Source organism: Mirounga angustirostris, unplaced genomic scaffold, assembly GCF_029215605.1.
Source record: "Mirounga angustirostris isolate CCGP_5_RB_7025 unplaced genomic scaffold, mMirAng1.0.hap1 SCAF_14, whole genome shotgun sequence".
NCBI classification, from domain to species: Eukaryota; Metazoa; Chordata; class Mammalia; order Carnivora; family Phocidae; genus Mirounga; species Mirounga angustirostris.
Genome location: NW_026991722.1, coordinates 37,169,077 through 37,187,740, shown reverse-complemented (window position 1 = coordinate 37,187,740; position 18,664 = coordinate 37,169,077). Strand labels below are relative to the sequence as shown.

The 18,664-nt window shown below is 43.4% G+C and overlaps 1 protein-coding gene across 1 annotated transcript in view; it reads left to right on the top strand.

The window, feature by feature from the left end:
- The first annotated feature begins 798 nt into the window (after positions 1–798).
- Positions 799–18,664, top strand: part of MAPRE2 (microtubule associated protein RP/EB family member 2) — a 151,935-nt gene continuing 134,069 nt past the window's right edge. Inside the window, exon 1 of the mRNA XM_045886853.3 lies at positions 799–887. The gene's annotated coding sequence lies outside the window, so the exon portion shown is untranslated. The remainder of the gene's footprint in view (positions 888–18,664) is intronic.

The window sequence follows — 18,664 nt, the reverse complement described above, 5'->3', positions numbered from 1 at the left end:
GAAATGTTTGTGTTCTTCAAAGGCAAAAGGAAGGATTCAGACAACAGGTTCGTTCAGTTTCAAACACTGGAGATCAGCAAGGGTCAGGAACACTTCCAAAAGCAGCAGATACTGAGCTGGGTCTTGAAGCCAGAACATTTTCTCAAGTCATTTCATTAAAAATAGGTACCGTTCCAAATGGACCAGTGCCCACATCAATAATCTGGACTTAGCTTCTCCAGCCTGGATTCCGTTTTCCAAATAGAATCCAAATATCAACAGCACCAAAAAGCAGATTTGAAACCTCAATAGAACTTGCTATGATTGCATTATTAACCATATTATTCGGTTTGGAATTGCCTGGTTTGATTAATAATGTTCATGACAAAATCAGTTTGCCGCTTATTATCAGTTGTTCCCCAGGTATGAGTACAAACACTGGTCTGAAAAGCGGAAGCACGCGGGTTGGTGAGCAGGCCTCCAGCTACAGGTACTTAATTCAGGGTGTGACGTCGCCTTTTCAAGACCCCTCTTCTGAGCGGCGCCGGCCTCCTCTCTCTCGGGTGGGGCCCAACAGCCCAGCTCCTTTTGGCTGGCACTTCATTCCATGTCACCAACTCACTCTGGCTTCCAAGGGCCCTAACCCGCGTGCCACCTTCCGACCACCCCGCCGACAGGTCACCTCGGACCAGCCCGGACGTGTCCTGGGCTGGGGTCTCCACCTGCCCTCCGCACCCTGGGGAAAGGGTGATGCTGGCCCGGCTCTCCCGGGTGGACCCGCGGAGCCGCGGCGGTGGCAGACGGCGAGTCACGTGGGGCAGTGGGGGCGGAGCGCAGCCGGCCGGGTGGGTGGAGAAAACAAAGCCCCCAGCTGTCAGTAGAGGAAGGAGGCGACAGCGCCGGAGCAGGTGAGTCAAGTGCATTTAAAGCGGTACCGCCCTGGCGCACCCCGACACCTCCCGCCCTGGCGCAGTCCCTCCCAGGCCGAGCACTGGCCGCGCCTCCTCCCGCAGCCGGGGGGGGGGGGGAGGGCTGCAGTGTGCGGGTCGCGGAGCCGGCGGGACCCCGGGTCTCCGTGCCCGGCAAGAAGTTGTGCAGGGGTCGGCGCCGCGGCTCCGGGGTCTGCACCCGCCGCGTTCCCGCGGGCCGCACCTCTCCTTCGTAGTCCCAGCGCTGCGCACGGGGAGAGGGGAGGGAGTCGGACTGCCACGCTGGCAGAAGCAAAGTGGGTGAGGGCCGGGGCTCTCCAGGACGGGGACACTTGGCGCTGGTGCAGAGGGGGCTTGGGGGTGCGCGCCCGACGAGCGCAGACCTGGAGACGCCGGAGCTGGGGCGCTGGGACTGAGAACCGAGAGCTCTGGCTGGGGCCGCGCGCTTCGGGCAGACCAGGAAGTGCGGCGCGCTGGCGCCTGCGGGCAGGGGATCAAAGCCTGGACCCCCCGGGTGCTCGCCCTCCGGCTGAGACGAAGCCCACTGCTCCCCATTCCGACTCCGGCTCCCGCTGGTGCTTCTGACTCCCGGGACCTGGGATCCAGGTCTGGGGAAAAGAGAGCGGGTTGTGATTCTGAACCCAAGGGGCTCTTCTGCAGAGAGGTCCCTGGGCGCAGGGCGAGGGCTACTCAGTGACCCCCCACTCTGCTTCGGTAGGAAATTCTTCAGTCCACCCTTAGAAGGGCTGCGCCAAAGCCCAGAAATCCCACAAAGGGCTGGACGGAGGGGTGGGCAAAGAAAGACCTTCCCTCTGAATCTGGAGCGCTCCGTAATGCAGACTTTCAAATCCCGAAAGGGCGAGTGGATTTGGTCACCCCTTGAGTCACTCTGCGAGTCCCGTGCCAAGTGCCGCCCAGCGCAGAAGGCAGAGCTATCACCTCGGAGGAAGGGGCGCTGTAGCCATTTGATCAGGAGGAGCCTTTGTCTTAACCCCCAGTCCCTTTCTGCTAGTCTTCGCCGGGTCAGTAGCGCGTAGAGTAATTAATATTCCGAACATTAGCCGTCCCTTCACCTCTGCACCAGCCAACACTGCTGTCCCCTCCCTGCGGGTTTCTCCATCACTTGCTCACGTCCCCTCTTCCAAAATCGTGGAACGTGGTCCAGACCCGCTAAGCAAGAGGAGGTCACTAAACGCACTATAATGCAGTCACGTAAAATCAAGGGTTAAGTGTTCAAACCTGCACCCTCCCTCCCGCGAGGAGACGGAAGAACTTTCTTGATTAGCATAGTATCTACCCTGAGGCCGCGCTGCGAGGCGGCGGTTCGGTCCCAGCAGAGGTGAAGCGTGCAGTCGCGTCTTGACTGTGCTTTGACGCAGCACCTGCTTCTAATCTGAGAGGACCCGCGGCTTGCAGCTTTGCCGATCAAGACTCTGGAATGAAACAGAACAGAGATCAAAAGGTAACAGAAAGAATTGCAACATTTGAGATGCTTCTCTTGAGCACTAAATTTAGCTAAGTTTTTAGTAAGCTAAGAGGGGAGATGGTCCTTGTCTAGACAGTGTCCCTTCTAAAAATGTCCCCTTGCTTTGCTTCGCTAGCCTTCTTTGTGGCTGCCAAACTGTTATCAGGGACCATGTGTCAGTAGATGTCCAAGACAGGTTGGGAGGCCACCAGGTAGTCATTAGTTAGGCTTAACTGGTAGGTTTCACTTGCATGAGAAGAGTGATGCTTCTCCAGTGCGAACCTTCCCAAACTTTGCTGCCTATTAGAATTAGAATGGTGTGGAGCTTTGGAAAATCCTGATGTCCACATGTCATCCCAACTCATTTGAGTCGGACTGTTTGGAGATGAGAGCCAAGCATCGGGTTTGTTATTTGTTTTATGAATCTGCAGGTAATTCTGTTGTGCAGCAAAGTTTGAGCACCACTGACGCAAAAAAAAAAAGAAAAAAGAAAAAGAAAGAAAGAAAGAAAGAAAAGAAAAGAAAAAAACTTCAGTGGCCAGCAGTTGCAAGAGATGCTAGACAAGATGCCAGTTTAACTACTTGGGCGGGTGGGGAAAAAGACGCTGAAACTGGAGTGTTGCTGACGCCCTAGGGCGGGGGATTGTCATGCAGCAGCTTGGCTGGCGGTGACACCTGCCACATCATCTTTCACCCTCGCTTGCCTTAGGTCCAGTTCTTATTGGAGAGATCGAAGTTCACTGTCATGCATGGTTTCTGCACGGTTGTTAAGGAGACGGGTAGAAACTTTCATTCCCATGATGACTCACGTGCACAGGCAGTGGGGAAACCCAGCAGAAACTAACTGGGAGCAGCCTGGTGAGTCAGCAGGCTGCACTCCAAGGCGGAGCCCCGGGAATAGGAAGTAATTACATCCAGTAGCTTATTGACGCGCACTATTCCACTCCTTTGAAAGCATATTTGAATATCTGATCAGGATATGTTTGCTTGTAGAAGCCGATCCCTTTTCCAGCACCCTATTCTACCAGCTGCATTATAATGCTCTCTCCTGTTGGAAGGGGAAACGCAAAGCCAACTAGACATCCTGTAATTTCTTTGGTGGGAGGCATATTAAAAAGATAAAAAAGCTGGAGAGTGCTGCGGGCTGGTTTGGGTTATTTCAATTATGTGAAGTAGAGAAGATGAATTTGTAGTACATAAATTTTGAATACAGAAAAGTCAAATACTGCTTGATTACACAGTCAGTAGTGGATTAAAGGATCCATTTAAATAGAAATGGTTATACTAACATTTTGCAAGCAATTTTGTTTGCTACTAACCCACAATTTCTTGCTTTAAAAAACATTTCCTAAGGTATACATGACCCTAATAAGAGAATCTGTTTTAAAATGAATACAGATTATTAAATAAGCTTATTTTTCTTATTTTTATTACTATTAACTTCCATTTTTATACCTCTCCTCTCTTCAGTATTCTTTATATTACCACGACTCTCTCTGTCATTGCCTGCAAGCTTCCTTCCCCATTCTGTTTCTTTAAGGGGGAACAGCAGTGCCTGGCACACAGCAAGGCTTCAATGTTGTCAGCTATAGAACTTGGTTTGAATCTCTTGTAGCCCCTGTGTACCCTGCTTGGTCTTCTCTCCTAGGGGCCTTTGGGTCTGCAGCTCCCATAGCACAGAGCATAAGACCTTTCATGGTGTGGATGCTACTTGTTTATACTGAACATTATGAAAAGGTGGGGAGAACATTTGTAAGCAAAGCATCCTGAGTACATTCAGTTTTGTTATTTTCCAAGACAGACATTCTGGATATGGAGGAGCCGAAGGTCTGGTTCAGTTCTTAAGTGCTATAAAATGGTAGCTCATTGTTTGTTCATTTACAGTTTTACATATAACAGTTTAGCATTGTTTTTAGCATAAAATGATTCAGTTAAATCAATTTAACTAGTAATTGTTACTCTCATGGATCGAAGATTCACTTCACAAGTTTGTTCTCTGCCAATTATTATGGAAAAAAAAAACAAATATCCACCTATGTGGATGCCTAAAGGAATTCATGAAGCTAGGAGAGTTATTTCAGAGCACGGGACAAATAACACGTTAATAGTTAAATAGCTTTTATTGTCATTGGCCTTCATTAAAAATAGCACAAGTATATTTAAATAGCCAGAATATTTAAAAATGAGAAGCTGGTTGTGTCTTTGACAGATGCCACCAAAAATACATGTTAATAAGAATTTCCAAAGGCCAAAATGATGTAAATGAACCCATTCTCAGTTCTGTGTAGCTTCGAAGAGGCACTGGGGATGCACTTCTGAAATTCCCATCCCTTTTTTGGGAGGTGTAAGATACTGAAGGCTGAAATGTAGTCTAGAAGACAGGGTCTAATCCAGATTAATCAGAAGCTTTCATCAGAGGATGGTGTAAACCTAGTTCTGTAGTATTTACAAGTAGGCCAAGAGTAGTGAGGTAGAAAGAAGGCATGCCATCTTGATTTTAGAAACTTTTAAGTTTTTGAGAACAGATGAGAATCATCTAGTTTTTTTTTTTACCTTAAATTTATACAGCCCTTTGGTCTTTTTTTTTTTTTTAAGATTTATTTATTTATTTGAGAGAGAGAGCATGAGTGGGAGGGGCAGAGGGAGAGGGAGAGAGAATCTGAGACTCTGTACTGAGGGCAGACCTCGAGGTTGAGCTCCATCTCGATCTCACGACCCTGAGATCATGACCTGAGCTGAAACCAAGAGTTGGAAACTTAAATGACTGCGCCACCAAGGGTACCCCCACCCTTTGGTCTTATTAACATATCAGGGCCTAAACAGAACTAGGTGGATAGAATTCCCATGTGCCAAAAATCACAAGTCCAAAAATTAAATGATACTCCAAAGTGGCGAGAAACCGGGTGCTGACTCCTTGTCCAGTGTCCATTATGTCATGAAGCTGTTTCTTGAACAGGGTTGGATATAATCTTGCTTGGAGGTTTTGGCCAGACAAGTTCAGTTCTAATTCTCTGCTCCCTCCTTCAAATAGGAGAAACTGTTTACATACATCATGCTCTCACATAGTAATCAACCTTTGGATTTGGCCAACGTACAAGAATCTAGCCATCATTAGCTGGTTATCCAGATAACCAAAGTAGGAAGTTTCAGAATCTTTGCCCAACTCATAGAAGCATAAACTCTCTTGTTTGAAGGGCCCTCACAGGTTCATCCCACCATCCAGCAAAAACGCAAATGCCCTGTATAGCATCTTTACTAAATAGTCCTTCAGTTTCTGCTTCTGGGTCTCCCTCACCTCACATTCCATCCACAGAGCATTCTCTGCAGCCTTCACCACTGAAGACCACAGAGAATAAAATCCTACGCTCTTATATATTTACCTGCAACCCTCTTAAACACTTAAAGTGAATTTATTCTCCTGAATCAGGAAAATCTGGCTCTGGTATTTCAAATCTATTCATTGCACAAATTTTTTTGCTCCAAATTTGCAACCCTAAATTTCAAGAGAAGTCTTCAAAATTGTGATTTGTTATAGCAGAGTTCTAGAATACGACTATTGGTCAATCTCCTCCCAGCAAATCTCATCATCTACATACTTCAAAAATGACTACTGACACTAGGCTTGCGTTGAGTTGGAGCCCCTGGATCCATCTGTTTTGGAGTCAGCAAACTATGGCCCACTGTCTGTTGTTGCCTGTCCTGTGAACTAAAACTGGTTTTGGTCTTTTTTTAATGGTTGAAAACATAGCCAAAGAGGAACCTTATTTTGGGATCCTTAAAAATTGTACAAAATGCCAACTGCGGCGGTCACAGTGGTATAATGGCACCGCACCCATACTTACTCACTTGCCTCTTGTCTATGGCTACTTGTGTGCTCCACAAAGCCTAAAATACTTACTGAATATTTACATACGACGTTTGCACACCCTTGATTTGTTCCCATTCAATATACTTCAGTTATAAATGAGAATTTGCTCACTTAAAGCCCTCGTCTTTTTTTGGTTTTTTCCCTTAAGAAAAGGGAAAATAGGGGCGCCTGGGTGGCTCAGTCGGTTAAGCGACTGCCTTCGGCTCAGGTCATGATCCTGGAGTCCCGGGATCGAAGTCCCGCATCGGGCTCCCTGCTTGGCAGGGAGTCTGCTTCTCCCTCTGACCCTTCTCTCTCTCATGTGTTCTCTCTCATTCTCACTCTCTCAAGTGAATAAATAAATCTTTAAAAAAGAAAAGAAAAGAAAAGGGAAAATAATTTGTTTCCAAACATAGGTAAACTAATCGCTCAAGATAGTTTCGTTTCATATTTCCCTTGGGTGTGTGTGTACTTTGCAAAAGCAGTACTTTTCTAAATAACGTATGAATTTTTGTGATACAGTAAACTGTAAAACTTCTGAACCTTAACAGGCCCAAACAGTGCAGTGCTAACTTACATCAAGCTATGTCACCGTTTCCAGTGCCCCAGAAAATGCGAAAACCCAGCCTTGACAGCAAGCCCAGAGGGACACTTGCCTTAACTCTTTAGCAGTAGCAACTTCCTTTTTCTCTTTCCTAACCTGTGAGGGCAGGTTTGTTGTTTTGTTGGTTGTTGCTTATTTGATTTAGTATATGAATATGTAATTTGAGGATTTATTCAGATTTGAGATTTTTTTTTTTAAGATGATTTATTTGAGAGCAACAGGGCGAGAGCACAAGCAAGCACAAGGGTCAGAGGGAGAGGGGGAAGCAGACTCCCTGCTGAGCAGGGAGCTGGAGGGAGGGGGCTCCATCCCTGGCCCCCTGGGGTCATGACCTGAGCCAAAGGCAGCTGCTTAACCGACTGAGCCACCCAGGCGCCCCAGATTTGAGATTTTTCATTGACTGTCACTTTATACACTTAAAACATGATGTGGAAACTTGCTGTTTTTGAAAATAGCACTACTCTTCTAAAGTATACATTTAAGATCAATTGCTCACTACTTAATAAAGGGAGTGTTCATTAAATAATAAGCAGATTTTCATATAGTCACTTACATGACTAGAGGCTGGCAATATGCCATGGACAATTTAGTCTGCAATTTCCAAATTCAAAAACAGATCAGATTATGATCCAATAATTCAAATGATTTGCCTTCTGCCCAAGGCTGGACAGATTACTATTAAGATTCTAGAAAGAATATTTGAAAGAACAATAATTACATTGATAGGAACTTGTCTTACTTTTTTAAGTGTGGCCTCATAAAGTTTCCTTCAGTTAAGAGAATTTCCTCTTTTTGATGACTTGTTAACGCCACTGACTGCAAATGAGTTTCACTTAAGATTAATAGAGCAATTTTCAGGGTTATATATAACTGGTCCTCTTCATCCCTTCCAAAATCAGTACAATTTAGAAACCTACAATTTAGAAGCCAAAAATGGTGGTTGGGGTTCCTTTTTCACTAGATCAAACAATGCATTATAAATAATGTAAAGTTTGAGGTACCTGAGATCAGCTAAATAATTTCTAAAAACAAAACCAAAAAAAAAATAATAACAAGGGTATCTAACCCCATCCTGGGACCATTGGTAGCAATGGCATGTAGATATCTAACTCCCAAGGTGACTTAACCCCCTCCTGCTCCTGATGGAATAATGGGGAAGAAGGATGAAGGGAAACAACTGAAGACAGATTGTAGAACCAGTTGAAGTGAAAAGTAACTTTCCTCCCTTACCATAAATTAGATTTCATATTTTATTAACTACATTTCATTTAATATAGCTTGTGCCATATATATATATCACGTGTATCTCTCTCCAAAGTAGTTCCAAAATTAAACAGTATGGAGGGTCCTCAAAAAGTTAAAAATAGAACTACCTTATGATCCGGTAATCACACTACTGAGTATTTGCCTGAAGAATCTAAGAACACTAATTCAAAGGGATATGTGCACCCCTAAGTTTATAGCAACATTATTTATAATAGTCAAGATATGGAAACAGCCCAAGTGTCCATGGATTGCTGAATAGATAAAGAAGATGTGATACACACACACACACACACACACACAGAAATACTATTCAATGTGAAAAAGAATGAAATCTTGTCATTTGCAGTGACATGGATGGCTCTAGAAAGTATAATGCTAAGCAAAATAAGTCAGAGAAAGACAAATACCATATGACTTCACTCATATGGGAATTTAAGAAACAGAACAAACAAGCAAAGGGAAAAAAAATAAGAGAGAGAGGGACAAACCAAGAAACAGACTCTTTGTTATAGAGAATAATCTGATGGTTACCAGAGGGGAGGTGGGTAGATGAATGGATTAAATATATGATGGGGATTAAGGCAAGTACTTGTTGCAATGAGCACAGGGTGATGTATAGAAGTGTTGAATCACTATATTGTACACCTGAAACTATTATAATGCTATATGTTAACTAACTGGAATTCAGTTATTTATTTAAGGGAGAGAGAGCAAGCATGTGAGGGGGGGAGGTTGGGGGTGGAAAAGGGACTGGAGGAGAGGGAGAGAGAGAACCCTAAGCAGGCTCCACACCCAGGGCCGAGCCCCACATGGGGTTCGATGTCACGACCTTGAGATCGTGACCTGAGCAGAAATCAAGAGTCAGATGCTCAACTAACTGAGCCACCCACGTGCCCCATAACTAACTGGAATTAAAATAAGAACTTGAATTAAAAAAAGCAGTTCCAAAATTAAGAATCTTCTTAAACTAATTGGATTTTACTATATTTTTATGGAGGAAGAAATTCATAATATTTAATTGATTAAACAGGGGCAGAACACTCAAGCATTTTGCTAACAGGTCAACCTTGGTATTAACTTAGAATTAATTATAAACAACATGGCAAGAATGACTATTAGTATTTGGAGTTAGTAAGAGAAAGGAAAATAAGCCAGAAAAGGCAGGTAGAAAATGAGGCAATTTCTTTTAGTTTTGCTAAAGCATCTGAAGCTTTTTATTCAATGTCGTACATAAAAGTAAAACCAGAGGACCAGATTACCCTCTTTAAGTAAAGGCTGTTTTCAACAACTGATAAGCAAGAGGAGAGAGTGTGCCTGCAACCACCTTACACTTTCCTTCCTTCTTTCAAAGATGATCTTCAATCCAATCAGCCTGTCAAAATTGGATCTATTAAGAAGCACCTTTCTTGATTCTAACCAAGAAACCACTATCTCCATTTTCCCACTGATCTTCTTCAGTCTTGGAAAGTGGAGAAGAAAAAGAGGGAGCTAGACAGAAAACCTTTCTGCTTTGTTCCCCCTGGTCCTTCCTCTCCTACCCACCCCCTGCCCCGCCCCGGATCCCCCCCCCACTGCCCAAAGGAAACTGCTGATAGAAGACTTACTAGTTTCACTTCCGGCTTGACTTCTACGTAATTTTTTTTCTTAAGTATGGTCTTCTGGGCACAAATATTCTAAAAGGAGTTTCCACACATCAACAGCAGTAGTAACCGCGTGCTGTATGTGTTATTGGCAAATCCAGAAAGCCGTTCTCTGTGCAGTTGGAATGTTTAAACAACCCTGTTAGTGGGTCTGTTCATTCTCCATGTCAGCGTCTGTTCTCTCGGCCCTTCAGCGATAGTTAGGATCTGGAAGGATGTGCGTTTACCTCGGGTTGCGAGGTGAAATACAGGATGACCAGTTAAATCTGAATTTTAGATCAACAATGATATTTTTAGTATAAGTATATATTACATATATGTGTTACATGGGAGTACACTCATACTAAAAAAATGAGTCTTTTATTTAACATAAAAACTTAACTGGGTGTCTCATCATTTTGGTTGTTTGAAGTTTGGTTTTATTTTTCTTTTCTCTTTTTTGTTTTTGCTTAATTTGCAACCCTACTTTTATCCCACAATAAATCTCAAAATGCCTCACTTTCCCTGTCTGTAAAATATCTGATCTGAGACTATATGTCCAAGATAATAAAGTAGAATGTCTGAGCTGCCTTCACCCACTAAAGAAAAAATCAAGCCATTATCTGAAGTTTTCTGCACAACTTACCTAATTAAGAGGAGATCATGAAAAGTAAACCCAGAGCTAGAAAATTAGCAATCTTATTTTGTAAGATATTGTAAGGTACTTCCTATTCTTTCACAGACCTTCTAATAGAATAGATACATCGATGGGTAAATTATTAGCAAGTGGAGTACTTGAGAAAGCATCAGTCATGTCCACATGACATTACTAATCAAAGTCCCATGATCTCGAGTGATTCCAAGGAAGTTCATTCGCAAGGGATTCCAGTGATGCCTCGCTAGTCTAGTTGTGTGAGCTCCCAGAACCTGCAGCTCAGCATCCCCTAGGAACATCTTAAAATGCAGAATTCAGGCTCCACCCCAGACCCTCTGGATCAGTCCTCACTTCAACAACATCTGTAGGTGATTCACATGCACAGGGAAGTTGGAGAAACCCTGAAGCAGAGGATTGACATGTTCACACATAAATTGACCTTTTGGTTTAATACCATGTTGAAATAATCCTTAACAAAACTCTCTTTAACACCTAAGAAGAAATCATTTCTTTTGACCAAGTATCTTTGATATGCAACTATTTCTATTTTCTTCTTATGAGGATCCTAAATGATAATTTCTAATATTGTTTTATAATGAACATATTTAACAAGATAAGACAAATATAAGTTCGAAAAAGACTCATAAAGACTAACTGGACAGCCTGTTATAAATAACATTCTGGTTTGTCCTTCATTAATAACCCATAAATTAGGTGGCACATACCTCCTGGCCCTCAAATCACCAGTAAATCTCTTGTGTTTCTTCATTTCGTGTATTGTAAGTTTCATAAGAATATTTATATGCCAACACCACACCTGTACCTATTTGTATCTAGGTTCCTTTAAAACTGAACGGAGGGCATGTAGTTTGAGCCTATGGCAAATTCCAAACTGCTCTTGTGAAATTCTGAGTTTTAAAAAGTCATAGATAGGTTTCCATAGATTTTAATTCCTTTTGAGTTTGAAATCCTCACTTCCTTATGCCTGCCCACCTGTTTTTTAGAAGTTACAGTCTTGTGGGGCACTGGGGTGGCACTCAGTTAAGCAAACCGACTCTTGGTTTCAGCTCAGGTTGTGATCTCGTGTTGTAATCTCCGGGTCGTGATCTCAGGGTTGTGAGATGGAGCCCTGAGCCAGGCCCCTCACTCAGCGCAGTGTCTGCTTAAGACTCTCTCTCCCTCTCTCTCTGCCCCTCCCCCCCCCAAATAAACACATAAATCTTAATAAAAAAAAAAGAAGTTAGTGTTGTATCACAGAAAAAGAATCTGGAACTGGAGCAAGAACATCAGAAAAGCCTGATGCTTAAAACTAGTTCCGCTGCTAAGTGACTGGGTGTCTTTGGAGATGTTACTTAACATCTTTAATCAACATCCCTCAAATTAAGTTTTCTCATCTGTCAAATAGAGACAGTGAAGTCTGGCATTGTCTCATAGGATTCTTGTAAAACTCAGGTAACGTGTGAGTCTTTATGAGGACTCTATTATGTATAGTCACACAGTCATAAGATTTGTTTAATGGTTTTCAGTTAGGGCTGGCGGTGGACTAAATATTATACGTGTATTTTCCTGCAACACACCTAATTTGGAAGAAAGGTGATCTTAATATTAAGAGTTCCATTTATGCACCGGAAGGGAACCATAAAGCATATATCTTATAGACTTACAGCTTATGGCTCTATGTCCTCAGCAACCACAACCTTCCCTTCTGCTCCTCAGAAACGTAAAGTTCTCCCCCTTGCCTGGGACAGTGACATGTTCTGGGACACCAAGCAATGAATTCCTCATCAGGGTGCTACTCTTCACTCTGTGAAGTCAAAAGACACAACGTTTGGTGTTTTTTCTTCTGTCAGAATTCCATATAATTCCATATAATTCCTCCATTTTTTTCTAGGCAAAATTTACTAATAGATTACAAAAACATGCTTTGATATTTTTAATTACTCACCTCTTTTTCTAAAATATTACTCCTTCAAAAACACACATCTTTATGTAGTGATCATAACCGAGTCACTACATAATTGTTGCAATCAGTTACTAAGTAGCTCTGTCTCCAATCACGTAATCCCAAATTGGAGGAAGTCACGTGGTCATTATGTCAAAAGACACCCCAGTACAGAATTCCCCCCACCAGCAAATGGAGGAGAAACTAATTTATCCTTCTGCTGGTGTTTTAATAAATACAACATAAGGGGCGCCTGGGTGGCTCAGTTGCTTGAGCGTCCAACTCTTGATTTAGGCTCAGGTCATGATCTCAGGGTTGTGAAAAGGAGCCCTGCGTTGGGTTCTGCACTGGGCATGGAGCCTGCTTAAGATTCTTTCTCTCCCTTTCTGCCCCATCTTGCACTGGTGCATACTCTCTCTCTCTCTAAAAAATAAATGAATAAAATAAAATAAATCATATCTTAATAAAGCTAAATTTTAAAAATACAACATAAGACACATTAGCAAGAGTTTGAAAAAGATGAGGGAGGGGCATGAGGGGAGCCACTTCTAATCTTTCCACCTCTGTGCAACTATTACAAAAAGAAGAATTTCCCTTTTTGTGTAAAGCTCCTATTGACTGTATTCACATTCAACAATATTTCACATAAACATTTTCCTTAGCATGTTGAATGTTATTTCCCACATCCAGCATAATGTTTCTAGCTTCAATGTCTTTGCACGTTTTTCTGCCTGGGATGTCTTTCCCTAGTGAAGTCAGGCTCAGCCTTTGTCTTTGAACTCAGGTGTGAGTTCCTGGAGGTCCTTGCCGCGCAGAGTGCGCTCCACGGACCAGTGGCATCTGCATCACCTGGGAGCATCCTATAAATGCTGAAGCTACGCTTCCATCCCAGACGTTCCCAATCAGAATCCGTACTGTAGTTAAGATTCTCAGGTGTTATGGATTAACATTTGAGAAAGGTTGTTCTGGAAAGCCTTTCCGAACCACCTAACCATGACTTCCCCCCACCTCCCACAGGCCCGCCCACCCATCCAGGATAGGTCAGGTGACTCATTGCGGTTTGCCTTTAATTCCCCACACATGGGCCTCCGCAGCACATAAATTGGTCGGAGATGGGGATGGACTCGTTTTGCTCTTCACGTCCCCAAGTTCGAGCGCGGCGCTTGGCACGTAAGCTTCAATATTTGGAGTTGTTTTATCACTTTCTGATACCGCGGCTTTGTAGATGAAAAAATACAGGTGAAAATTTCTTTCATGCTGGGGAAGTGGAGAGTCAGGTAGGACTCTCTGGGTCACTGGTCCGCAGTTTGAGAGTCCCCTATAATTGTAGTCTTTACTGTGGAAAACATACGGGGGTTTGGGGGGAAAGAAATGCTTCTCTGCGAATAATTTCTGAAAGTCCACTATTGGAACTTGACCCTTTTTGCTTAAGGTATTTAATATCTGTTACCAATATCTCTGGGAGAACCTGCACTTTACACTCAACCTCTCCGGTGAGCAGCTAGCAGATTTTGTAAGCATTTGATAAGACCTAGAGATAATGATTCTCTGACCCAAGAAGATAGGGCGTTCTAGTAGGTGTGAGGGAAGTTAAATGGTGGAATGCTGCGAAACAACTTCTAATCCTGACAGATGTTACAATAGGTTTTATCTTGAATCCTACCATAGATTGCTTTTCCGTTAAAAAAAAAAAATGTGTTCTCTATAAAAATCTCAGGATAGGACATTTCCCGCCCCCCCCCCCCCCATCCTGCCTTTCATCTAGTCGTCCTTTCAAAGTGAACCACTGATACCCTGGGTTGCTTTGTTTGTTTCTCCCCAGATACTGGTTTTAACTGTAGACAAAGTGCAGGTCCTTCTACAATGAGGTTTCTGAACTCCTACTAAAATTAAACAGCTGAACTATGGGAAGCTTTCTCTGTGTTTAGCAACTGCTTTGTCCTTTCATCGTGGAAGGAACGTTCTGTGAACTTGAGGATGGACAATCTGATAGAGGGAGGCTCAGCCCAGGAGGCTACTGTTTTGAATTAGCAGAAGACTGATTAGGGCTTTGGAATCAAGTTGTACCCAGAAACAAGACATGTCTGTCCTGCAGGGCTATTGTTTGTCCTATGTGAAAGGAACAAGAGGCTCCTGGTACTGCTTATCAATGGCTCTCACAATCAGCCTCCTAGAGCACGAAGAGTATAACTACATTCAAGAATGTGTGGCTTCTTTTCCCCTTTGGGAGTCTCTCGCTGTGCCGATCCCTCACCATGGACACAAGCTTGAGTTGTGAATCTGAGTTGGGTTTCTCTTGCGGAAGAGTATATTAAGTTGTTTTTCTCTCCTAAGCTGCTTATGAGAGTGTCGGTGATGATGCTATTCACAGTAATTTGCCCAGACAGGGACCTTGGGTGGGGTTTTTAGCAGTCCTTTGACACCTTCAGAGTGTACCTAGTTGAGCAATCTGACGCAGGTGAGCCATGCAGAATGGGAAGAACAATTGTGTTCTATACACTGTGACCTCAAGCCTAAGTCCACTTGAGTCATATTTTCCCACAGGGTTTGTGGCCCATCCCAAAGGAATGAGATTTTTAACACCCTATTCTTGTGAAGTTTAGTGTGGTAAGCCTTGCTCTTGGAATCTGAAAGCCATGGGCATTTTTTGGTTTTTCACATTTGGGGGAGCTTGTTTTTAAATGTTAAGTAGTTAATAACTTTTTATTAATTCCATGTGCCTTTGGGAGACTTCTCTACTTTGATCTCCCTATCTGAAAAAACTGCAAATTATCTAGTAATGATCATGAATAGAGGCTCTAGAGATTAAAAAAAACAAAGAGGAAATTAAAATTCCATTTGCAAAGATTTAAAGTGTTAGAGAAATGCTAGTCAAACCAAGAGGAAGCAGCAACATCTACCAAAACATTCAAAAGGAAAAAAAAAAGCATGATTTAGGAGTTCAGACAAAGAATGTTTGTCTTAACCCCCTTAAACAATGATCTTTTAAAATCTTCGCAAGTTAGGCATACCACCATTCCCACTATTCTTATTAAGCCAACTTAAATCGATTGTAGGAGGACCTGGGTCTTGTCCCAGCTCTGCTTAAAGTGCAGTCCAAACCGGTCAATCCACCTGTGACCTCTAGCTGCCTCAACCGGGAGGGTATCTTACCTTTTACCTAAGATTTCCCCATGAGAAATCTCAGCACTCCAAAAGGCAGTTGTTAATCCATCTTTCTTAGAATAAAATCTAATAGAAAATGTAAAGGGAACTGGGCTTTTTCTTGAGAGAATCCATAAGGTTTTCAATACATGAGGAAAATACATCATTTTGATAGTACATTAGCACATTGAATTATTTGAATTGCAGTAGGCAGAAGTCGCAGTAAGATTCAAACTTCCGTTCAACATAAGAATGCCATTGTAGCTCAAAATATGAAAGTAGTGTGATTTTTGGCAGAGGAGGCACATTTTAAAGAGCATCCACTCAGATACGCTGCTGAGTTTACTTTTCCCCATGCATGTGGTTGTTAACATTCCGTCCTCTCCCCATCCATCGGCCTGGGCTGTAGAGCGATCCCATATCTTACCCTGTTAGAAGGGAAGACGTGGAAAAAGCAGGCCTACTGACCCAGTCCAGCAGTGCGTTGTATTGAGCTGCCCCCAAATATAAGCAGAAACAAGAGCACTGCATCATCCTGGCACTCAAGCACATGGTGCTCATGGGAAGGCTAGGGGATGCATTAGGGCTCCCCATGGGGAGCAAAAAAGGAAGCACCTTGTGGGATGGGGAGGAACAAGAAGGCACAAAAACTCGCTTCTCTAGGGAGGACCCAAAAGATTTGAAAGAAATAAGAATCTTAAAACCCAGGGCACCTGGGTGGCTCAGTCATTAAGCATCTGCCTTCGGCTCAGGTCATTAACCCTGGGGTCCTGGGATCGAGCCCCGCATCAGGCTCCCTGCTCGGCGGGAAGCCTGCTTCTCCCTCTCCCACTCCCCCTGCTTGTGTTCCCTCTCTCGCTGTGTCTCTCGCTCTGTCAAATAAAACCTTTTTTAAAAAAGAATCTTAAAACCCTGCATTATGTACAATGTCTATAAAGCACGAAATCCCTGCAAAAATCTGAGCTAGCTAGCATTCAACCTTAAAGCTAACAGGAAAGTTTCTACTTGTCATCAAAAGATAGTTTTATCCTTTTCTTCTCTGCCCCCCATCCCTTCCACTGCCAACCTTTGTGGTTTGACCACAAACCATGGGGTTTGCTGAGGTCACAGACTACAGAAGAGGCAACAAATAGGCTTCACAAGGGCCAGTGAGGGTCATGCTCAAGGCCACATCCACAAGATCCCTTCAGACGGGCATTGTCTCCCATTCTTTCTAAGCCATTGGTTTTCCCTAGGGTTGATTCTACTTTGACGTTTCCTCATTCCATAACTAATACTCCTATCCAATTGACAAGGAAGATGTGTTCCAATAGTGATGATGAACATAAAGTATTTTCCATTTACACAGAAATCTGCAATAGCTAAAGAATTCTTATACACAGCAGCAACAGTCTAAATGCACTTGACAGAAAACTAAGAACTGGAGCCCAGAGTTTAAATGGTATACCCACGGTCACATAAGGGGGAAAACCTCAGCCCCAGGGAATTTTACTCTAGGTGCAATGCTCTTTACAGCGGGCAGGTTTACAAATGATAGTTGGATTCCCCCAACCAACCCTCAAAGGTCCCTTTAACTCCTAAAGCTTTTGAAAAAAGGGTTTCAAAAAATTGGTTGATTAAATCCATTTTGGGTACACATCCCACCACATATGAGGACTCAATATTCTGGCATTGATGGTCCCTTGGTTTCCCCCAGTTTGAAAATGCAAGTGCACCTTGAGAAGTCCTCAGGACTTGTCCGGGAGTGATGTTAGAAAGCACTGGCAATCTCAAAAGCCTAACCTGCTACTTGTAGGCAGAATGATAGTTCAGGTATACTAGGGTTTACTGAAGTATTTAGCTTTTGAAAGCTTTTTTTTTTTTTTTTTTTTTTTTGTCCGAGCACAAGCAGGGGGAGGACTCGATCCCAGGACCCTGGGATCATGACCTGAGCCGAAGGCAGACACTTAACTGACTGAGCCACCCAGGTGCCCTGCTTTTGCGAATTAAATTTTTTTGCTCATTTTTTGCTTTAGAGAGACTACTTGGTAGTTCATCTGAGCATCCTATCTCTCAAACACCCTGGATGTATGTGTGGTAAACTCAGCTGAGTCTGTTCTCTACGCAAGGGAAAGTAAGTGGCTTCATTGAGGGTGCCAGAGTAACAAGATCCAGAACCAGCCATTTAGGTCAGCAGAGACGAAATAACAAATGTTGGTGATGAGCACTCCCTAACACATTTGTGCAGGTGAGTTAATTAAGTACATAACATCTTGGAAAGCAGAGAACTTTCCCTAAGGACCTGAAATTCTGGATGAGTACATGATCACTGGCGGGCTAGGGATGTGGGGTAGAGAGGAGAAGCAAGGGAAAATGTGCTCCAGAAATGGACTTTAGCTCCTTAATTTTGCTTTGGTCTGTCCTTGGTAGCAGGGTCTGAGCTATAAATGAGTTTGCTTCATTTGGGATCATCTGAGTGAGTGGCACATCTGACTTAGTGCAGGCCCGATTACCACATAGCCGACTGTGGGAAGAGCTCTGAAAACCGATCGTGTGCCTTGCAACTCGGTGTGGTCCCCAGACCAGCAGCATCTAGAAGTTTCTAGGGAAAGGCAGAATCTCCAACCCCACCCTGGCTTATTGAAGAATAATCTGAATTTTAAGATTCTCTGCTGACTCAAAATCTGAAAAGCACTGCCATGAAGGAACCTGAGAGAGAAAATACTCATTTTCCTCTAATTTTCAGAAAGAGGAGAACACAAATGGCTCTCAAATCCTACATATCTTCCAAAGGAACAGCAGTCCTAAGTTTTTCCCTTTTGTTCTTCACTTCCCTGTCCATGTGTTTGCTTTCACAGCCTCATGGTATAGTTATTAGTGTGTGTCTGAGCTCCTCGCTGGGGCGCTGCATATTGCTCACGCTTTAGACACCCAGCACTTAGGGCATCTGGGATATACTAGATGCATAGCATGGTGTTCATGAGCTCCAGCTCTGAAGTCCAAATTCCCAGCCCTGCCACAAACCTCTGCTCATGTATCTGTAAGCTAAGAATAAGTAATCTCCTCCGTCAGAGGGTTACTGGGGGAAGGAAATGAGCTGATACAGGGAACACACTTAAGGCAGCACCTAACGGATACTAGCTGCACCGAAGTGGTAACTTGTTCTTAGGTGCTCCGCCAATGCTGAACAAATGAGTGGATAGGAACTTCACATAAAAAAACACTTTATGGGGGC